The 22,829-nt window shown below is 44.3% G+C and overlaps 1 long non-coding RNA gene across 1 annotated transcript in view; it reads right to left on the minus strand.

Annotated features, from left to right (window-relative positions):
* Window positions 1-11,372: 11,372 nt before the first annotated feature.
* The window catches only part of LOC143957091 (uncharacterized), a 138,817-nt gene continuing 127,360 nt past the window's right edge, over window positions 11,373-22,829 (minus strand). Inside the window, exons 2-3 of the long non-coding RNA XR_013270056.1 lie at window positions 16,109-18,091; window positions 11,373-11,665 (exon numbers count right to left, since the gene is read on the minus strand). This is a non-coding gene — a long non-coding RNA (uncharacterized LOC143957091). The remainder of the gene's footprint in view (window positions 11,666-16,108; window positions 18,092-22,829) is intronic.

Raw genomic sequence — 22,829 nt, forward strand, 5'->3', positions numbered from 1 at the left:
GATGACATCAGTTGTACAGGGATATGCAATTAGCGGACCTCCAGCTGTTATGCAAAACTACAAGTCTTATCATGCCTCTGCCTCTGGGTGTCATGCTTGTGGCTGTCAAAGTCTTGCTATGCCTCATGGGACTTGTAGTTCTGCAACAGCTGGAGACTAATTGAATATCATATATGATAATAAATATAATTTTTTTAATTTTTTTTATATTTTTTTCTTAGAAATTACTTTAGATGTGCTTAGCCACACTACTCATCAAAGTTTTTTTTACAAGCCACTGGTGTATGGACAGCCTTCCTCAGTATGTGGGGCCATTGGGGGTACCTGCCTGTATCGCGCACTGCCACAGCTCCCGGACAAGATATCCTTAGGGGAGCTTCCAGCTCTCAAGGCTGTACCTCCTTTTGCGGTTGTGAGTACTTTTTAGAGGAAATTTGATATTACAACTAGTTTGTCCCTTCATCCTTCAAAAAGGTAATTGATTTAGATACTTGTGTGTCTCTTTTCAGATAATAAGACATTGCTGCTTCTGAAGAGTGGATATAAATCCTCCATGAAACGCGTAGAGCCTTAGCATACGCAATGCTTTACCAATCGTGTGACTCATTTTTATTCATATGGACATTTGCAACGCTATCAGTGATTTCAAACTTTTAGGAAGCTTCTCAGTCAATATAGTCTTATGCCTCTACACACTGTCATGTAACTCTTGTTCCTAATATATATATATATATATATATATATATATATATATATATATATATATATATATGAATTTTACTGTTTTATTATGCATTTTCTGTATGAGTTTTCCATGATTTACATTAAATATGCTGTGTTTTTGCCATCTAGTGGTGACTGCGTGTCTCATTCAAAGTCCCACCTTGCTGGGTAGGGGGTGGAACTGCAGAGCAGTCCTTGGAGTTGGGTAGGGGGTGTAACCGCGGAGCGATCCTTGGAGGTGGGTAGGGGGTGGAACCGCGGAGTGGTCTTAGGGGGTGGAAACGCAGATCGGTCTTTGGAGGTGGGTAGGGGGTGGAAACGCGGAGTGGTCTTTGGAGGTGGGTAGAAATGTGGAGCGGTCTTTGGAGGTGGGTAGAGGGTGACAACGCGGAGTGGTCTTTGGAGGTGGGTAGAAATGTGGAGCGGTCTTTGGAGGTGGGTAGAGGGTGACAACGCGGAGCGGTCTTTGGAGGTGGGTAGGGGGTGGAAACGCGGAGCGGTCTTTGGAGGTGGGTAGGGGGTGGAACCGCGAAGCAGTCCTTGGAGGTGGGTAAGGGGTGGAACCGCGGAGCAGTCCTTGGAGGTGGGTAGGGGGTGGAACCGCGGATCGGTCCTTAGAGGTGGGTAGGGGGTGGAATTGAAATAAAGGATGTGATGCGCTGATTTCCAACCATACAATGATCGCAATAGGCCACAGGTATGCGATTATCAAATAAAGTGCAACTGTGCATGAATTAATCAAGCGATGCTTCTGTGCATATATAACAGTAATAACTAGTGCATAAAACCATAAGGTGACTCTATGTGCAAACAAACGCAGATTTATCATATAGACCAAAATGCATATATGAAGTGTGTAAACTTAATTACAAAATGTATATAGTGAAGCAAAAAACAGATTCTGGATATAAGTTATAACTAGATATAAGTTAAAGTGATAACTGGTGCAAAAAAAAAAAAACCATAAAGTGACTGTATGTGCAAAAAAAACGCAAGTTTGTCATACAAACCAGAAAATTTAGAAAGTGAATGTCACTTATCAAAAAATGTGTAAAATGGAACATAAACAGGTAAAGAAAGAAAAAATATAAAATATTCAATTCAAGTGGCCGGCGTGATTGAAGGTAAATGTCCCATACACAGTCAGATCATGCAATCCGGTGAATACGCTAAGTAAAACGTGCAGCGTGCTGGGCAATTAATCCATCCGTGAGGATCCGTGCAAAAAAGCAAATATTATGCAATTACCTCACTGCTGTGAGTGAACAGCAGTATAAATGATGAACACCAGGATGATTGCAGAAAACGGCTGTGTAACACAATCTATAGGAGACTTCTCTTACTTCCTCGTGCGTGGCAGGTAAACTCAGAAACATAGATTAAGAGGGACCGCCATAGTGTAGTATTTAAAGCATAGAAGTTTTATTAAATAGATTTAAAAACTACTCACAAACGAAGCTGATAAGAGCACATCTGACAGACAGCATTAAAGTAAGACCGGATATGAACGTCACTTCCGGGTTCCTACGCGTTACGTCTTGGAGACTTCAACTGGGATGATTACACAGGGTACAGGAAGTGACTTATAGGTGTACTGGGCGGAGCTACGTCGCCCATTTCGTTAGTATGCCGATGCGCCGCTTGTGTAGCCATAGTAATGCTGGTGGGGGGCGGGCCAATTAGACTTGCATGTTCTGAGTGACCTCCCATGTAAACAAACAAGGCATCAAACAACAGCGCAACGGGAAGAGCAGACACAGGGGCAGAGCAAAAGAGCGGGGGAAGGGGGTTTGACCGGACATTATGTTAGGTTTGGCAAACTGATTAAATTATAACTGCAGACTGCGCCGTGCCATAGATCGTGCTATATGTTACTATAATGTAGTAAAGCAATAGAGCACGTCCGGCGGCCATTTTGTTGGAGCTTAATTTTAAATCTGTAGGTGGCCATGTTTTTGGAGGTTTAGTAACGTCTGGAGCAGTAATTTAAATAACAATAAAGCCAGAGTTAACAAATAAAAATAAAGGTACGGAACCGCACCAAGCACAAAAAACCTCAATAGATATTAATATATCTTATTGGGTCAGCAGAGGAAGGTAAATAATGAATAAGAAAAGATGTCTTATATCAATAAATACAGAAAGCTATACATAAACAGCTGTCTTTGGGAGACAGAATTAAAAACAATTTAAAATATTGTTCAATTTTGAAATAAAATAGTGTCCAAAAGGAGGTTTCTGGGCAGATTACAAATGCACATAATGTGGAGACACGGAGATGACGTTCACATTAAAAAATGCGATACAAACATAGCACGTTAAAAATTTTAAAGTACATAAAATCGCATAAAGTGTTTAACCTAAAATTATAAGAACGTATGCTAAAAAATCGCATGACATTAAAATGACAATATGCAAATAAATCGTTATTAAAAAGGTATAGGAAAATTAAATGTTAACAGAACATAAAAGCACCATAGCACGAAATCGCACATAAAAAAGTATATCATTGGGGGGCTAGAAATTACTTAGCGTATTCACCGGATTGCATGATCTGACTGTGTATGGGACATTTACCTTCAATCACGCCGGCCACTTGAATTGAATATTTTATATTTTTTCTTTCTTTACCTGTTTATGTTCCATTTTACACATTTTTTGATAAGTGACATTCACTTTCTAAATTTTCTGGTTTGTATGACAAACTTGCGTTTTTTTTGCACATACAGTCACTTTATGGTTTTTTTTTTTTTTTTTTTGCACCAGTTATCACTTTAACTTATATCTAGTTATAACTTATATCCAGAATCTGTTTTTTGCTTCACTATATACATTTTGTAATTAAGTTTACACACTTCATATATGCATTTTGGTCTATATGATAAATCTGCGTTTGTTTGCACATAGAGTCACCTTATGGTTTTATGCACTAGTTATTACTGTTATATATGCACAGAAGCATCACTTGATTAATTCATGCACAGTTGCACTTTATTTGATAATCGCATACCTGTGGCCTATTGCGATCATTGTATGGTTGGAAATCAGCGCATCACATCCTTTATTTCAATTTCTTAGAGGTGAGAGACAACTCATTTAGTGATTGCAGCTTTTTTCCATTAGTTACTTTTCTAGTTCCCATAGAGCGCAGAAGTTTCCAAAAATATAGGGTAGGGGGTGGAACCACAGAGCGGTCCTTGGAGGTGGGTAGGGGGTGGAAACAAGTGGTGAATTGAAATAGGGGCGTACCTGCACCTTTTCTCTGAGAAAAACAGCCCTGGTGCCCAGAAGTCACATTGGGGGTTCTGACGTTATTTCTTATTTGTCTGCAGCTCCGTCTGAACAATATTGAGAAGCTCTCCACGATTGCGTTGGCTTTTGGTGTAGAAAGGAACCGCAGAGAGCTTCTGCCATTCCTGACAGGTAAGTGTGTCTTATGGGAGAAAAGAACCGACTTTCTTTTGCTTATAACTGAAAATGGCGTTTACTGTTTACACCAATTCTGAAAGAGATGCCATCTCTTGCCCATGCAGGAAAATGGGTCATATGATTCTCCATACTCAAAAGTACCGGTTATTCTCTAAGGCTCCGTACAACTCCAAAGGAAAGAAAGAGAAAGAAAGGAAAAACAAGAAAACAGCCACCATGTCTAAAGACCAATAAGCTGCAAAATATTTTATTTCTGTATTTCAGCCTGCATATGCTTTAAAATGTATCCACTCCATGTGTGGCTGTATCTGTGTATTCAGGCAACTCTCAGCCATCCAATTTTGTTTACACTAGAAATACACAATATTACCAAAAGTATTGGCATCCCAGTGTTAGTCTATAGGGTTTAATACTGAGTTGGCCCACCCTTTGCAGCTATAACAGCTTCAACTCTTCTGGGAAGGCCGTCCACAAGGTTTAGGAATGTGTCTATGAGAAGCACAAGGTGTGGCTCTCAGTCTCCGCTGGACAAAAAAGGTCTTGCTCTCAGTCTCCACTTTAATTAATCTCAAAGGTGGTCTATCGGGTTGAGGTCAGGACTCTGTTCAAGCCAGTCAAGTTCCTACACCCCAAGCTCGCTCATCCCTGTCTTTATGGATCTTGCTTTGTGCACTGTTCCAATCATTTGGTGGAGGGGGGATTATGGCGTGGGGTTGTTTATCAGGGGTTGGGCTTGGCCTCTTAGTTCCAGTAAAGGGAACGCTTAAGGCATCAGCATACCAAGACATTTTGGATAATTTCATACTCCCATCTTTGTGGGAGCAGTTTGGGGATGGCCTCTTCCTGTTCCAACATGACTGCGCACCAGTGCACAAAGCAAGGCCCATAAAGACATGGAGTTTGGGGTTAAGGAACTTAACTGGCCTGCACAGAGCCCTGACCTCAACCCGATAGAACACCTTTGGAATGAATTTAAGTGGAGACTGCGAGACAGGCCTTCCAACTTCAGTGCCTGACCTCACAAATGCGAAAAGATAAAACATTCCCATAGAAACACTCCTAAACCAATTTCCACTGCCTGGCTTTTTTTCTGTTTTTTAGATATACAAAAACTGTAGAACAAAATCTGGTGCAGCTGTGCATGGCAACCAATCAACTTCTAATTTCAGCTTGTTCAATTACACTTTGACAAAAGATAAACAATAAAAACTGGAATCTGATTGGTTTCTATGCAGAGCTGCACCAGATTTTGCACTCTCCGGTTCTAGTGAATGAACCCCTATTTGTTTGCTGTCTTCATCCTGCTGGGGAGATGTCCCTTCACTACCCGTCCCCCCAAGTGTGAGCAATTCCCACCTTTCCCTGCAGTGATTCTCCCTAGCTGGGACATCGATGGCACAAAAAATAATGATAATCTAGTATGCAACGCATGCTAGGATGTTATGACAGATTTCCCTGTACACAGGGCCCTCCAGTGCAGTGCTGTCACAGCTCCCCGGCGCTGCCATCTTCACCCGTTCTTCCTCTCGGCTGTATGAGTGGCCAGGGCTGCAATGACGTCACTCCCACGCACTTCCCACTCCAGCACGGAGCTCTGAAGGTCCGTCACCAGTATACGTTGTGTGAATATCTTCTAAACAGAGCAAGGTTAAGAGATATTCACTGTAAAAGTTCAAAAGTGGAGTTTAATTCCACTTGAATTTATCACCCCTCCTCCTGACTCTCACCTGACCCATGTTGTGGGATCCATATAAATAAATAAATGTTTTTTTTTTTTCTCCTTAATTGGAAGTATAGCCAAAGCTTGTATGGCTGTACTTCTCCTGAGGATCCCAGGAGTGCGATTCGTTTTGCACTCCTGTGAATGTTTTCAGCAGAGAGTTGGCTGAAGTGCGCTCTCTGCTGACATCAGTGCTGTCAGTCCAGGGGCCGCGTCATCATGGCTACAGGGTGAGGATCCACCTGCTGCCTGGACTGACTCCCGGCTCAGCCTCTCAGCGAGCTGCTGAGAGCCTGAGCCAGTCACCCCCGCCCCTCCACAGCCCAGAGCAGAGTAAGTAGTGTAAATGGTTCAGCACAGGGATTGCTGCATTGTGTTAAAGAGGAAGTAAAGCCTGGGGGGGAAAAAAAATACACCCTGAAAGACAAAGTCATAATGAGCTAGTATACATAGCATACTAGCTCATTATGAATAACTTACCTGAAATCGAAGCCCCTGAAGCGACCCTCGTCCACGTCCTCCATCAATGCCATATTACCCGGAGTGACTTCTGGGTATCGCAGCTCCAGTGATCGTCACTCTGGTGCATGCGCACAGGAGCCGTCAGCGACGGCACATTCGCCTTCACTTGCGCGCTCAGTTCGCCTGCGCCATTATCTATGGCATGCATGCGCCGTAGACAGCAGTGCCCAGTTTTTGTAGAATATCTCCTTAACCGTGTAGGGTAAGGCCCCATTCACACATGCGGACAGTATTTCCGTATTTCATCCATCCGTTTGCGGATGAAATACGGACATACATGCATCCCTATGGGATAGCGGGTGTCTGCGGATGAACATCCGCAGACACCCGCTATTGTCCGCCTCCGCTATTGTCCAATTCTGCAGACGGAGGAAAATCCTATTTTTCTATCAGTCTGCAGAGCGGATCTGATGAACACAGACAGACGGTCCATGCTCATCCGATCCCCATAGAGGAGAGGGGAGAGCTGACAGGGCGGTCCCTGCACAGTGTGCGGAGACCTGTCCGCCGCCGGCTCAGCGGGGACAACGGAGTGATGACCTCAACACACCAGCATTTGCTGAATCTGTTAATGTGTAACAGATTCAGCAAATGCTGGTGTGTTGACGGTCACCACGTCCTGCCTACAAACGGCTGACGTCCGATAGAACCTGATCATTACTGATCCGCCCCGTGTGAAAGGGGCCTAAGGAGATATTTCTTGCACCTACAGGTAAGCCTAATTTTAGGTTTACCTGTAGGTTAAAGTGGTCCTAGAGGGTTTACAACCACTTTAAAGGTCTATTCAGATGCGTAATTTGGAGATATTTAAATTCCATTTCTGTATTTGTTCTGTAGGTTCAGGGGGGAAACCCTCTTCTCCCTCCTTCCTGAGTATAAGGGTCACCCCAACTTTCACACCATGATCAGCAAACTGCAGAGTCAGGTCATGTCTATAGCACGCCCGCAGCTCTCACATACCATTCTCACAGAAAAGAACTGCTAAGTGAACCCTCGGATCTATTCACATGTCATGAGCTCAGATATGTTTGTGTATTGATTTGCATTTTATCAGAGGTGACCACTATAGAACAATGGAGCTCACTTCTACAAATGATACTATTTTTATTGTTTCTGTGTTTTTGATCATTTCACTTTTTTTATGCCTTTCCTTTTTTGTAGGTTTCAGTATGATGCTCGGATTTGGGACGGGGTGAAGAAGTCTTCGGCATTATCAGAATACAGCAGATTGTTGGGGTAGTGAGGATCACCTCTTGGCCCCCAGTGTTATGTTTTATAGGTGGTGGGCAGAGTCACATTTTAGTACTGTTTTGGATTTTTGTGGTTGGAACCCCCTGCCATAGTGCTTGGAGTTTTGGGTGCTCCTGTCTTCAGGTTTTCCCATCTCCAAATAAAAAAAGGTGAAAGCGGGAAACCTTCACAAGTTTCACATCGGGTATGACAATCTGGAAAGTGAAGCATCAGACAATCCGGACATGGTGTAAATAACTGTAAGTGGGATCGAAAGATGCAAAATGTGACACCGGAGGGGGGAGGAACTGGAAAAGCGGAAGTTACATTTTTGGGTAGCTTTAAGTACTCGCCAATAGCGAAACTGATACCTTTTGTGGTGCGATTTGAGCCCATACAAAATGAATGGGTTCAAATTGCACTGCAAAGAATCGCATGTTATTTTAACAATTGTCAATTGCAATTGTCAGAATTGCATGCGATTCCCCCCCTACCACTCCTGTGTGTGTGTGAACCAGGTATAGAAAGGGAAGCGCCGCCTAGTGCAGCAATGGGCATTTTATTAAAAATGTTAGAACAATTCATTTTAAAAAGTACATATATCATGAAATCAAAATCTGCATAGTGTCTCCGTGCAGCCGATGATAGATAACTACAGCTGCTGGAAGTGTTCACAGGGCTGGAGGAGAAGTTTCAGGACCCTTGTGAGTATAGGGGGCGAAAGTGATGTTAGCTTGGGGTTGGACCCGCCTATACATCTTCTCCAGCCTTGTGAGCACCTCCAGCGGCCATGGTTTTCATTCTTAAGCGGGACGGAGACGCCATGCAGATTTGGATTTGATGAGATATGTACTTTTTAACAGGAGTAGTTATAACATTTTAAAATACTGCCCATTGCTGCACTAGATGGCTTTACCTGACATGCCCTTTGACCTAGGATGGAACGTCTTAAAAAATAAAATAAAAATAGGAATGTAAGGGAGTTGCAGCCCTGGACCAATCACTGTTAACTCTTGCACCCTTTGGTGGTTCTGTATCAGGTTTAGGAGTGAGCATAATTGGCTTTAAATATTTATTAATCAAAAGACCTGTTCCATTTATTTTTGTAGTTTCTTGACCTGCAACCTGAGGTTCAACCCACATTTGAAACCTAAGGCTGGGTTCACACCGCTGCGGGGGGGAGACCCGGATGTGATTCGCACCGCACTGCAGTGCAAATCACATCCGATCTCTGTGCGATGCGAGTTCAGCCATACAGATAGTATGGCTGAATTCGCATCGCACCCGGCCCAAATTCGCACAGGACCCTTTTTTTGGTCCGCAGCAGAATCGGATCGCATGGGTGTTCACACCATGCGATCCGATTCCTGTCCGAGTTTGCAGATCGCACTGCGATATGCGGACTGATCTGGGGGTGTCATTAAGATTTCATTGACACTTCCAGCAGTCCGCATAGGGCAGTGTGAACTGCCGGCGGGAGGCATGTGATGCAGGAAAACACAGCGGATTTGCGGCATTCCCGCATCGCTCCGGTGTGAACCTGGCCTTAACCTAAATCTAGTATAAAAACGACTATGAAAGCTAAGACCAAAAAAAAAAAGGCAAGCATAGTGCAGAGGGCTTGCCACCAGTATCACTTCAGGCTCCCTGCAGCTGATCTTTCCCCCCATTACAGACGTACTCTGTCTTGTTATGTGTTGTGTCTCTGTGGTGGATGGCTGGTTTCTGTGGTAGTGAACTCTTGCAGAACACCAACCCGGGTTTCACCAGGGCACCTAATGGTTGGGACGGACTTGCAGCAAGCTAGAATTAGGTTGCTGCCCACAGGTATGCACAGCATACAATACAGAGACCACGCAGGTATGCAGACTACAGATACCAGAAGACAGAAGAGGATCCGGGAAACAAGCCAAGGTCGAGGCAGGCAGCAGACAGATACAAACAGAAGACAATACAGGGGAAGTCAGACACTGAATACACAAAACACTAGGCAAACAGGAGCTCAGAGAACTAGGAAGTTCCTCAGGCAACACGGCCTGCACTGAGCATGTGTTACATAGGGAAACAGGCCAAGAAGTGATAGAAGGTAAAGGAAACCTGCCCTGTATTGACATATAAGCAGGTAGGAGGTATTCTGTTTTTACAGTGTGTTGCAGTGTCAATCATTTTTAATGGCACCCTAAAGAACTGTAATGCCACGTACACACAATCGGACTATGGTCCGCCGGACAATTCGATCATGTGTGGGCTCCGGCAGACCTAGAAATAAGACTTGCTTCAAAATTGTCCGCCAGACTCAGCTTTTAGTGGACAATCCATTCGTCTCTGTGCTAGTCCGACGGACTAAAACTTACGCTAGGGCAGCTATTGGCTACTGGCTATGAACTTCCTTATTCTACATCATCACGTTCGAATCCGCCGGACTTTTGGAGTGATCATGTGTAGCCAAGTCCATTCGCTTGAAAGTCCGGTGGACCTCAGCTGCAAAGTCCGCCGGATAGTCCGATCGCGTGTACGCGGCATAAGGCTACCTTCACGCTGGCGATTAGGCCGGTGCAAATAGTAGCGGTAGAATTTGGATTCCTGCTGCAGCTCATAGCAGCTTGGCGCGTCAGCCTGCCCCATTCACCTGTCCCAATGACAGGTTGCCAGCGGTCAAAGCTATGCACTGCTGTCTGCACAGTCAGCGAATTTACCTGCGATGATCACTGCTAGAGCCAATTTGTGTGCATCCAGCAGAGATCACCGCTGGTAAGCCGAGGTCGGGGCAGGCAGCAGACAAACACAAATGGAAGACAGTACATGGGAAGTCAGACACTGAATACACAAAACACTAGGCAAACAGGAGCTCGATGAACTAGGAAGTCGCTCAGACAACACGGGCTGCACTGAGCATGTGTTACATAGGGTAGCACACTGGGAAGCAGGCCAGGAAGTTATGGAAAGTAGGGATGAGCTTCGAGAACTCATGTTCGACTCGAACATTGCCTGTTCGGCGAACAGTGAACAAATTTGGCTGTTCGCGGCAAATTCGAAAAGCCGGAACACCCTGTAAAAGTCTATGGGAGAAATCTAAAGTGCTAATTTTAAAGGCTAATATAAAAGTTACTGTCCTAAAAAGTGTTTGGGGACCTGGCTCCTGCCCCAGGGGACATGGATCAATGCAAAAAAAAGTTTTAAAAACTGCCGTTTTTTCAGGAGCAGTGATTTTAATAATGATTAAAGTGAAACAATAAAAGTGTAATATTCTTTTAAATTTCGTACCTGGCGGTGTCTATAGTATGCCTGTGAAGGGGCGCATGTTTCCCGTGCTTAGAACAATGCATTCTATACATTGAAGTGAAGAACCTACTGTAATGCTGCAGCCCATTTGACTTTTTTGCACCCTGTCTATCTTGTGCTGGGGACGAGCACGCTAGCAAAAGCCGGTGTTTTGGGTCCTGATCCTGATTTCAATGGATTGATAGCGGAGCAGCCATAGGCTCCCGCTGCTGTCAATCAAATTCAATGACGTGGAGGGCGGGGCCGAGTCCTGCTTTCTGTGTGAATAGAAGCAGAGGCAGGACTCGGGAGCTCACCCACACAGGTGTCCCGAAGGAGAGCTCTTCTCTGACGGGGCACTCAAAAAGAGAAAGAGCCACCAGCTCTGCTGAGGGACCCCAGAAGAGGAGGATCGGGGCACTCTGCAAAACCAACTACACAAAGAAAGTAAGTATGACATGTTTGTTATTTAAAAAAATATATAAACTGAAGCTTTATAACCCCTTTAATCAGCAAGTGGATCTTCACAGACAGGGCAATGCCTGCAGGCATGTCAAGGCTCTGGACAAGGAAAGCAACTAACTTTTACCAGTACACACATGGACAATGGAAAGCACCATAAGGCAGAGTTCAGTCTCTGAAAGTCACATTCTAGGCTATCCCTGCAGGTCCAGTCCAGCGGGGTCTGGATACAGTACTCCAAAGTCAGGGTTAGGAAAGAGTGATCTTGATAGGTGCTATGTAGACCAGTGAAAGCAGAAATGTAGTGATGAATCTTGACTGAAGTGAAGAAAAAAAAAAGGTTAGCAACACAAAATAAGAATATTGGACAATTGATCATCCATTTTTTTGGATGCTAGTCTCATATCGAAAACCAATAGGTTACTAAAGTTACAAAAACCCTGATACGTAATGTATTCTTTTACTTCCGAACATGCATGGTGGTCATGGTCGTCTGCTTTTTCATGGACAAATTCTGTACTGATTATACGAAAATCGTACGTTCTGTTATGATACAAGAAAAACATTTTTGTGTTTGTCCCTTCAGATATTTCCGCATGAACTGTCATGATCGGCTTTCAAAAGCTGTGTACTAATGAGCAGATTATCGGACGATCACTCCGAAAGCAGTATATTTCATACAATTTTCTCATTGTGTGTACTAGGCATTAGACTTATCTCAATAGAGCTAAAAAAAAATAATTGTCCATCCTCCTAGAACTGGCAAAAAACGGAGGCAGGCTAAGAAGACGAGGAGTGTAGGCTGACCTAGTTTTATACTTCGCCAGTATCCAAATTCTCCTGTAGGTGGCAGTATAACTTGACAGTAACTGAATACCTGTGCCCCTCAACAGACAAGATAGAAAAAACTGGTTTAGGCTGGATTCACACCTGTGCAGTTTTAGTGCTTTTTGCATTTTGCAGATTTGCACTACAGTACATTTAACATGGTTTCATATGGAACATGTTCTGTAGTGCAAATCTGAAAAATGCAAAAAGCACTAAAAATGCATAAGGTGTGAATCTAGCCTAATTATTGTCTGTACCCTTGTTTAAGACCCCTTTCACACTGGGGCGTTTTTCAGGCGCTTTAGTTTTAAAAAAAGCACCTGTAAAGTGCCTGAAAGAAGCCGCAACTGCAATCCCAATGTGAAAGCCAGAGTGCTTTCACACTTGAGGCGCTGCGCTGGCAGAGCGTCAAAAAAAGTCCTGCAAGCAGCTTCTTTGCAGCGCTTTTGAAGCAGTGAATACACCGCCCCTTCCCATTGAAATCAATGGGAAGCGCCTGCAAAACGCCTGAAAAGCGCCTGCAAAGCGCTTTTGGCAGCAGTGCTTTGTGGGCACTTTTAACCCTTTATTTGGCCACTAGTAGGGGTTAAAAGCACCCCAATAACGCTCAAAAAACGCTGGTAAAGCTCTGCTAGTTTAAGCGGTGCTTTACGAGCGTTTTTCGGGCGCTGACATTGTGAGCACTTGGGCTTTCACATTGGGATTGCAGATGAGGCTTCTTTCAAGTGCTTTACAGGCGCTTTTTTTTAACTCTAAAGCGCCTGAAAAACGCCCCAGTGTGAAAGGGGTCTAAGAGTTTTGCTCACTTTCCATCTCAGTAACCACACAGGATGTAAGGGAAATCACCAAAGGCTACCCAAATAGCACCAGGCAAAGGTTCTAAGGCCGCGTACACACGCGCGGACTGTTCGCCCAACTTTGTCCGTCCAACAGTTTCGGCAAACAGTCCGCTCAAACTTAGCATGGACGGACATGGCCACACACGACGGACGAACAGTTTGCTGAAACCGTGCGCGATGACGTGAACGGCACGTACGACGGGACGAAAAATACGACGTCCTATACACTGCATTATAGCTTTCGGCGTGAAAATCCTTTCTGAGCATGCGCGCAACTTTGTTTGACGAACAAGCCTACACACGAGCGGACTGTTCGCTGAAACAAGGTTTCAGCGGACAGTTTTACGGAATTTCCGAAAAACCTTGTCCGTCAAACTGTCCGCTGAAACTGTCCGCTGAAAGCCCACACACGAGCGGACTGTCCGCCCAAACACTGTTCAGCGGACAAAGTTGGGCGAACAGTCCGCGCGTGTGTACGCGGCCTAATACTTCCACATGCTACACAAAACATAAAAAAAAAAAAAGAAAGTTTGGGGACTTAAATGAAAAAACCACAGACAACTCTATTTTTAATAATTAAATTTAAAAATGTCACAATGAGCTTTATAAAAAAAAATCTTTACTGTAATAGAGTAAAATGTAAAAAAAATAATTCTAGGTCATCTTCCAAGACACATTAGAGATATAGGTTTCTCCCAATAGGAACAGGAAATACATCACCTAAAACGCTTTAAAATGAAGTCCCTCTACAAAGCTGGTCAGGTAATTTGTTTCTGGTGGAAACAGGCTTAGCTCAGTATTCTCATCTGTAGTCCTCCTACCACCAACCTCATCCATCTTTGCACCCCGGTTCTTTCCTGTTTATGTGCAGAAAGAGGTCTCAGTCCATTTTCTTTCAAAGTCTGGAAAAACCCAGTGCTGGGAGATTTTGTTTCATTGATGGATAGGTCTGGGTCCCTTCTATTGAAAGTAAAGGAAAGTCCCTACTTTGGGGATGTGCTAGGGTGAGTTCACTAGACCAGACATTGATAGCTCAATAATATCAATCTCTCCAAGTTTAATGACTGTCCATAAAACTATAGGGCCTGTACAGATCAATCACTGATCTCGACCTTACTGCCAAGGTGGAAGTTGGAACTTAATTTGCTTATTAAGTCCTTAGGGCCAGAACCTGCAGATTATGTTGATCAGGTTTATCGTGCCAATGAGGGATAATGGTAAATTGTCCCATGTTCACAGTTTTAGTTTGAGCTGGGAGAGTAAATGGTAAAGGTTTTTTTCTTCAAATTCTGAGACCCCAGGGGCAATATCCATACCCAGATATCAGATAGAGGTTGCCCATGTCAAGGGTAATGAGGGGCCTGCCTATGCTTTGGTTAGGGGGCCAATAGGTAGAGCTTGGGATTTATCAGAATTCACCCTTAGCTGGGAAAGGCCAGAAAATTCTGAAATAATGTTCAAAGCTGCTCGGAGTGCATGAGTGATGAGACTAGGAGCACTACATGTGATGTACCCAGGCCTTGGGCAAGACTTGAGCAAACTTATAGTCACTCTGAAGTCATAGAACTTGCTTTATTCAAGAGACTACAAACCCTTCCAAAAATAACTATTAAGGATCATTGCAAGCTATGAGAACTAAGTGACCTGCTCATGGAGCTAGAGTTGGCAAAGGCACGCCCTTGTCTGCCAGGACTACGTTCTTCAGACACTGCTCATGGTATAAGGCCAATGCTGTCAAAAGAGCCTCTGCAAGCACAAGTCTGATCTTTGTTTTACAAACATACCTGTTTGGGACCCTTCCCCAATTACTAGCATGCAGCAACAGCCCTGAAGGAGGGGGAGCCTCTGTTCCCCCGAAACGTGTTGGCTTCATTTGCTGCCACTCTCAATAAATGATTTCAAACTCACCTTCCAACTTGCATTTACTGAATACCAGGCATTCCTTTCTGCCTACCTATTCAGGAATATATAAATCACTATCACAACAATTGGAGTCAGAATATTACTCCCTCATAGGTCCTTAGAACAACTTCTAAGGGAATTTTCGTGCCACCTAGGAATTTCTTAAAGTGATAAACCTAGCACCTTTCCTACCTAACCCTGTAAGTATTCTGTAGGTGTATGGTGGTTTGTGTTGTTGTGTTATTGTGTTAACAGTTGCACCGTCACACAATGTGAGATAGTAGGCTGCTGGACTCCACGCAGGGATATGAATAATGTTCAAGTTATACAAGATATACAACACATACCCATCTCACACAGTGGTGGGCTGCATATAGGGATATGTTGTATCACTTGTATGGCTGTATATACTAATTTTAGCTTAGGGATGTCATCAGAGTGCAACCTTTCCTTCTCAGTGGTATATTTTCATATAGCATGGATGGGACCCAATGACTTTGCAGCAATTGGAGCTCGGAGCGGTGGCTTTCTTATGATCTATTGAACGGTCTCTAGATGTTTTTTTTATATGATACATGCACAGAACAAGGCTTATGTGAGATCCATGTATAGTGATGTCATTTGTGAGCTGTCACTGTGTCTCTGTTTCTGTGGCAGAGCCTTATATATGTTTTGCTTTTGATTAAAGCTCTTTTGGCCCTTCTGCCGCTGTGGGTCACAAAGGTGCAATTAGTTCTGCACTCCTGCGACCCATATTCACTGGACAAAGCTAAAGTGTGCTAAAGTCAGCGGTCAGCTGATATCACTTAGCTGGTCCAGACTATGGAGGGATCCCCACTTTAATGTCAGGATCCACCCAGATGCTTGACCAGCAGCTGGCTCTGCCTCTCAGCATGCTGCTGAGAGCCCACTTCGTCCACCGCCGACCATTGTTATGGCAACAACATAATAATCCTTTCCCTGTTCCCTGTGTAAATGGCGCACAAGTAAGAATGGGAGGTGCATGCTGGGTATCCAGCACAATCATATACAGGAAGAGAATGCTAGTGGGCTTCACATGCCCACACTAGAGATGGAAGCACTCTGCAGAGAAGAAATAAAAAGTAAGTACTATAAAAAATGGGAATTGAGTGGCGATTTCATTAATAGCATGGCTTAATAGTGTTTTAAATAGTTTAATAGAACGTATTACCTTTGAAAAAAAAATTCTGTGTGGAACTCCGCTTTGAGTCAGTGCTCCATCCCTCTGATCTTAAGATGGATAGGGCTCCTGCAACTCAGTGCTGCATCTCTCTAATAGACAGCTTTCCTTCGAGAGATGTGTTGGACTCTGGTTAGTGCTACATCCCTCCGATAGAAAGTGCTCCTTCAAGAGATGGGTTGGGCTCTGGTTAGTGTTATATCCCTCTGATAGAAAGTACTCCTTCAAGAGATGGGTTGGACTCTGGTTAGTGTTATATCCCTCTGATAGAAAGTACTCCTTCAAGAGATGGGTTGGACTCTGGTTAGTGTTATATCCCTCTGATAGAAAGTACTCCTTCAAGAGTTGGGTTGGACTCTGGTCAGTGCTACATCCCTATGGTAGAAAGTGCTCCTTCAAGAGATGGGTTGGGCTCTGGTCAGTGCTACATCCCTATGGTAGAAAGTGCTCCTTCAAGAGATGGGTTGGGCTCTGGTCAGTGCTATATCCCTCTGGTAGAAAGTACTCCTTCAAGAGATGGGTTGAGCTCTGGTCAGTGCTACATCCCTATGGTAGAAAGTGCTCCTTCAAGAGATGGGTTGGGCTCTGGTCAGTGCTACATCCCTATGGTAGAAAGTGCTCCTTCAAGAGATGGGTTGGGCTCTGGTCAGTGCTACATCCCTATGGTAGAAAGTGCTCCTTCAAGAGATGGGTTGGGCTCTGGTCAGTGCTACATCGTTATGGTAGAAAGTGCTCCTTCAAGAGATGGGTTGGGCTCTGGTCAGTGCTATATCCCTCTGGTAGAAAGTACTCCTTCAAGAGATGGGTTGAGCTCTGGTCAGTGCTACATCCCTATGGTAGAAAGTGCTCCTTCAAGAGATGGGTTGGGCTCTGGTCAGTGCTACATCCCTATGGTAGAAAGTGCTCCTTCAAGAGATGGGTTGGGCTCTGGTCAGTGCTACATCGTTATGGTAGAAAGTGCTCCTTCAAGAGATGGGTTGGGCTCTGGTCAGTGCTATATCCCTCTGGTAGAAAGTACTCCTTCAAGAGATGGGTTGGGCTCTGGTCAGTGCTATATCCCTCTGGTAGAAAGTACTCCTTCAAGAGATGGGTTGGGCTCTGGTCAGTGCTACATCCCTATGGTAGAAAGTGCTCCTTCAAGAGATGGGTTGGGCTCTGGTCAGTGCTATATCCCTCTGGTAGAAAGTACTCCTTCAAGAGATGGGTTGGGCTCTGGTCAGTGCTACATCCCTATGGTAGAAAGTACTCCTTCAAGAGATGGGTTGGGCTCTGGTCAGTGCTACATCCCTATGGTAGAAAGTGCTCCTTCAAGAGATGTGCTAAGCTCTGGTCAGTGCTACATCCCTCGTGTACAAAGTGCTCTTTAAAGAGATGGGTTGTCCTTGATAAGTCAGAACTGCATCTCTCTAGCAGACAGAGATCCTACAGGAGAAGGATTGGACTAAGGTAAGTTTGTGGACATTTGTGTTGGCAGCGATGGTGATGTGGACTCCTTGACAGGGGAAGGAGCAGGAGTTTCCAATGTCGAGCTGGACGTAGACGGAACCTGTCCTCGCATGAGATCAATTTTTTCCTGCATAAGTTGCAGTTTTATCTTTTTCAGAGCATTGCTTTCCTCGAGCAGTTTTACCATCTTTTCCGATTGCGCTGTCTGTTGCTCTCTGTGCACTTTAAGTTCTTCTTTCAAGAGCAAAAGATCTGTATGGATGTTATTTAAAAGTCTGTGACTCCTGTTTATTTCTTTTCTGCTCTGCGCATTCAGGCGTTCAACTTTGGAAACCACATTAGTTAAAGTAGAAACGATGCTGTCCTCATAAGTACCAGGAGTTGTCATCTGATTGGTAGATGGAAGCTGTGGAGAAGCAGCTGTGTTCTGAGTTTCTCTGTGGTTAGTGGATGTTAGCTGGGTAGCGGTGCCCAGTGCGCTGTCCACGGGAAGCAAACTGATTGTCCTCATATCTTCTTTAGATCCATCTGTATTGAGGAAATACAAATACAAATATATATCTTTTTTTTATTAACTACTGCTATTCAGTGTTATATTTTTCAGATAAAGTGTTAGAAAAGCAATGAGAAGTAAAGGGAAAGCTGACTCAATTAGTCACCTTTTTTTCCCTTCTGTATATCTTTGCGGAACAATTAGCTATTTCCTTTGAAGAAAATGACTCGGACTAAAAAAAGTTTTTTTGAAAAAGCATTATGCTGTACGATGAGGAGATCTTTAGTTCAGGGGTCTCCTAACTTTATTAATACAGGGCCAGTTTACTGTCCTTCAGAGTTTAGAGAGGCCAGTGGAAATAGAAAATGCCCCAGCTTCAGTGGAAGTAATAGTGGGAATAATGGTGTCCCATTGTTGGTATCACTGGAAGGAATAGTGCCCCATTGCTGGTATCAGTGGCAATAATAGAATGCCATTGTTGATATCAGTGAGAGAAATAGCACCCTATCAATGGTATATTTGGTATTGATAGTGCCCCACCACTGGTGTCAATGGGAGGCAATGGTGCCTCATCATTAGTGTCAATTGTGGATTGAATAGGGCCCCTGGATAGAGACATGCAAAGAGCCACATCCTGCCCCAGGGCTGCACTTTGGAGACTACTGGATTAGCTCATGCTTCCCTCTGATTGTTCTTATTAATCAAAGCGGCTTTCACTACTTCGTTAATTAGGAGCAGCATCTGCTCCATTTTTATGTTCAGAAGAGCAAGCATGCTGCTTTCACCATTCTTTGTTATTATCCCCATAATATACAGGAACACACTTTCCGAGTCCCCGTTCTGCCGGGGTGAAGACCCACACTTTTCACGGTACCACTGAGTCCCCTGACACGGAGGCTTTTAAAATGCATCTAAACTAACAGACAAGTGCACAACCTCCCTTTCTTGAAAGTGGTTCCCAGGGGTAATAGGTTCTTTTTCCTGTATTTAGAGCCTGGCTTTCATGGCTATACCACACCTTGCTGCCCTCTCAAGACTGGGGACATCTGAACACACTGCAATCATACAATATTGAAATTGTGTATAGCAGCCTCCCCGCACCCCCTAATACTTATCTGAGCCCCCTCTGTCCAGCGATGCCCATGAGAATCTAAGCCATCCGGGACACTCCGGCTGATTGGCTGAGACACAGCAGCGCGGACATTGGTTCCCATGGCTGGCAATCAAAGCCAATCAGGGGAGAAAAGGGGTGGGGCCAGGCTGGGGCTCCATGTCTGAATAGATACACAAAGCTCTGACTTATCTCGGGTACCCCCATAGGGAGCTGCTGGCTGAGGGGGCACTCTATAGGAGGGAGGGGTCAGGAGCAGCAAAGAGGGACCTGAGAAGAGGAGGATCTTGGCTGCTCTGTGCTAAACCAATTGCATTAAGCATAACATGTAACATTAAAAAAAAAAATAACCTTTACAATCACTTTAACCGGTTCCCGACTGGCTCCTGTAAATATACATCGGCAGAATGGCACGGCTGGGCAAAGTAACGTACCCATACATTACTTTGAATTGCCTGCCGTGCGCATGCCTGCCGAGAGCTCCGTGACCGTGGTTGCGGGTCCCGCGGATTCGATTGCCGCGGGGATACCCACAATCGTGTCACAGAGCTCAGGAACGGGGATGCCGATGTAAACAGCATCTCCCCGTTCTGCCTAGTGACAGGAAACTGATCGTCTGCTCCATGTCATCCGGAGCAGCGATCAGTATGGTGTCACACACAGCCACGCCCCCATACAGTTAGAAACACGCCCCTAGGAACACTTAACCCCTACACTGCCACCTAGTGGCTAACCCCTTCACTGCCAGTGACATTGTTACAGTAATCAATGCAATTTTATAGCATTGATCGCTGTATTAATGCCAATGGTCCCAAAAATGTGTCAAAAGTGTCCACCAAAATATCACAGTCACGATAAAAATCGCTGATCACCGCCATTACTAGTAAAAAAATAAAAATTATTATTAATAAAAATGCCATGAAACTATCCCCTATTTTGTAGATGCTATCATTTTTGTGCAAACCAATCAATACACGCTTATTGCGATTTTTTTTTTTTTTACCAAAAATATGTAGAAGAATACAAATCGGCCTAAACTGAGGGAAAAAAATGTTTTTTTTATATTTTTGGGGGGATATTTATTATAGCAAAAAGTAAAAATTAGTAGTAGTCCATTATATGTCACTTACCTGACACAGAAGCCAGCGATGTCGCCGCTGTCCCCTGTAGTCCGGAGCGTCCAACTTCTTCCGGGTATCGCTGCTCCGGCCACTCACAGCGCCGGAACAGTGATGACGTCACTCCCGCGCATGCGCACGGGAGACGCCACTAACGGCATATCGCTGTTAGCAGCTGCATGCTGCTAACAGCGATAGTGCGCCTGCACGTAGCTGTCTACGGTGCATGCGCCGTAGACAGCTGTGACTGTCTTTTAGTAAATATCTCCTAAACCTACACGGTTTAGGAGATATTTCTTGGACCTACAGGTAAGCCTTAATCTAGGCTTACCTGTAGGTTAAAGTGGTTTGTAAGGGTTTACAACCACTTTAATGCTTGTCTATAGGCTTCTAAGCACTCTTCTGTAACTTCTCCTCAGCAGCACAAACTCATCTTGCCTTTGTTCTCCCATTGCTATATTTAGCAGCTAGGAGTGAAAAAAAGTACCTGGTACTTCTGGGTACCATGGAGCACATGCCCTTCCTTTCATGGGACATTGCTGGTGCTCAGTGAGTGGCAGAGTGCTGTCCCATCAGGACTGGGAGTGAGTCTCCAGCCTTGTATAAGCTCCAACTAGAGCAAAGCGAAGCTTGCACATGGCTTCTTTTTTTCAATCCCAATCACTGTGCGGTGCAGCATAGAAACAAAGGGAAGATACAAATGTGTTGCTGGGAAGGGCAGCATTAAAGAGTACCCGTTGCTTAGATGTGCATGGGCAAAGCAAAAGTACACTTTAGGCTTACTGGTTAATTGGAAAAGACCAAACAAAACTGAAGAAGATGAGGAGGACCCCGAAATTAATAGGTAAAGACTATTGAAATGTTTGTAGAAACATGATTCCCAGTGAAGGGAACTCTTAAGGCGTCAACATACCAAAACATTTTGGACAATTTCATGCTCCCAACTTTGTAGGAACCGTTTGGGGATGGCCCCTTCCTGTTCCAACATGACTATGCACCAGTGCACAAAACAAGGTCAATAGAGACATGGATGTTCTATCGGGTTGAGGTCAGGACTCTGTGCAGGCCAGTCAAGTTCTTCCACCTCAAAACTTACTCATCCATGTCTTTATGGACCTTGCTTTGTGCACTGGTGGGCAGTCATGTTGGAACAGGAAGGGGCCATCTCCAAACTGTTCCCACAAAGTTGGGAACATGAAACTATCCAAAAAGTCTTGGTATGCTGACGCCTTAAGAGTTCCCTTAAACAAAGCTGAGATGAAGAATGGGGAGGAGGAAGCTAGGAAGACCGTGTTAGTGGCAGAACAGCAATATATTACCAATCCAATCCCATTCACACAGAAGGTATGGTTAGAAAAGCAGCAAGAGAATAAGACGACCATTAGGAGAAAGATAGATAATAGACGCATATTCCTGAGACAAGAGAACTTTGGGGAAGGAGAAAAAGTGGGCCGTTTACTGTCTTTACTGGTTAAAGTAAACACTGCCCCTTCAATGGTACTAGTGGTCAGGACTCTACAGGGAGAGATTACTTCTGAACCTACCATTATTAATAATATATTCCATCACTACTATAGTTCTCTATATAAATCTCATAAGGGGGGAGAGGGGGGGGAACGACTGCCGTCTTTATGGAGAATATAAGCATACCAACTTTATCAGTAGAAGACTCTATGACTATGGAGGCTCCAATAACTATTGATGAACTTCGTAAAGCTGTGGCCGAGATGCCTAACCTAAAATCACCAGGACCTGACGGGATACCCATTGAGGTTTATAAAAGATATGGCGAGGTTCTGTTGCCAGAACTGCTGGAGACACTGAGTCAGGCTCTGGTGCTTGGGACGTTGCCTTCATCAATGTTGGAAGCCACCATAGTGGTTGTCCCCAAGGAGGGAAAAGACCCTATGGATCCTGCTTCGTATCGCCCGATTTCGCTTTTATGTACTGATGTAAAGATTTTAGCAAAAATACTGGCAACACGCTTAAAAAGGTGTATTCATAAGCTTATCCACTCTGACCAGTCGGGATTTATCCCGAACAGGTCTACCAGTACTAATATACGTAGAGCCCATCTGAATATCCAGATTCCGGTAGACAATGGAGGCTCCAGGGGAATATTCATAAGGGGTGAATATCACTCCCATTGTTGCCACAGATTTAGACAGCCTTAAAGTTCTCTCAAGGTTCCAGGAACAAGTAAGTAGACCAAAAGGTAAAGTAAAGGGGCAAACATGACTCCCATTGCTGCCACAGATTTAGAGATCCTTAGAGAAGGACCCAGGAACAGGTAAGTGGATCAGGTCATCTGATCATTCGTAAGGGATGAACATCACTCCCATTGTTGCCACAGATTTAGAGATCCTTAAAGAAGGTTCTGGAGACAGGTAAGTGGACCAGATTATCTGAACAGTCATAAGGGGTGAACATCACTCCCATTGCTGCCACAGATTTAGAGAGACTTAGAGAAGGTTCCAGGAACAGCTAAGTTGACAAGGTCATCCGATCAATGTTAAGGGCTTAGCGTCACCCCCATTGCTGCCA

This window comes from Lithobates pipiens, unplaced genomic scaffold (genome assembly GCF_037356315.1).
Source record: "Lithobates pipiens isolate NorthernLeopardFrog02 unplaced genomic scaffold, aLitPip1_a1.2 Scaffold_51, whole genome shotgun sequence".
Taxonomy (NCBI): domain Eukaryota; kingdom Metazoa; phylum Chordata; class Amphibia; order Anura; family Ranidae; genus Lithobates; species Lithobates pipiens.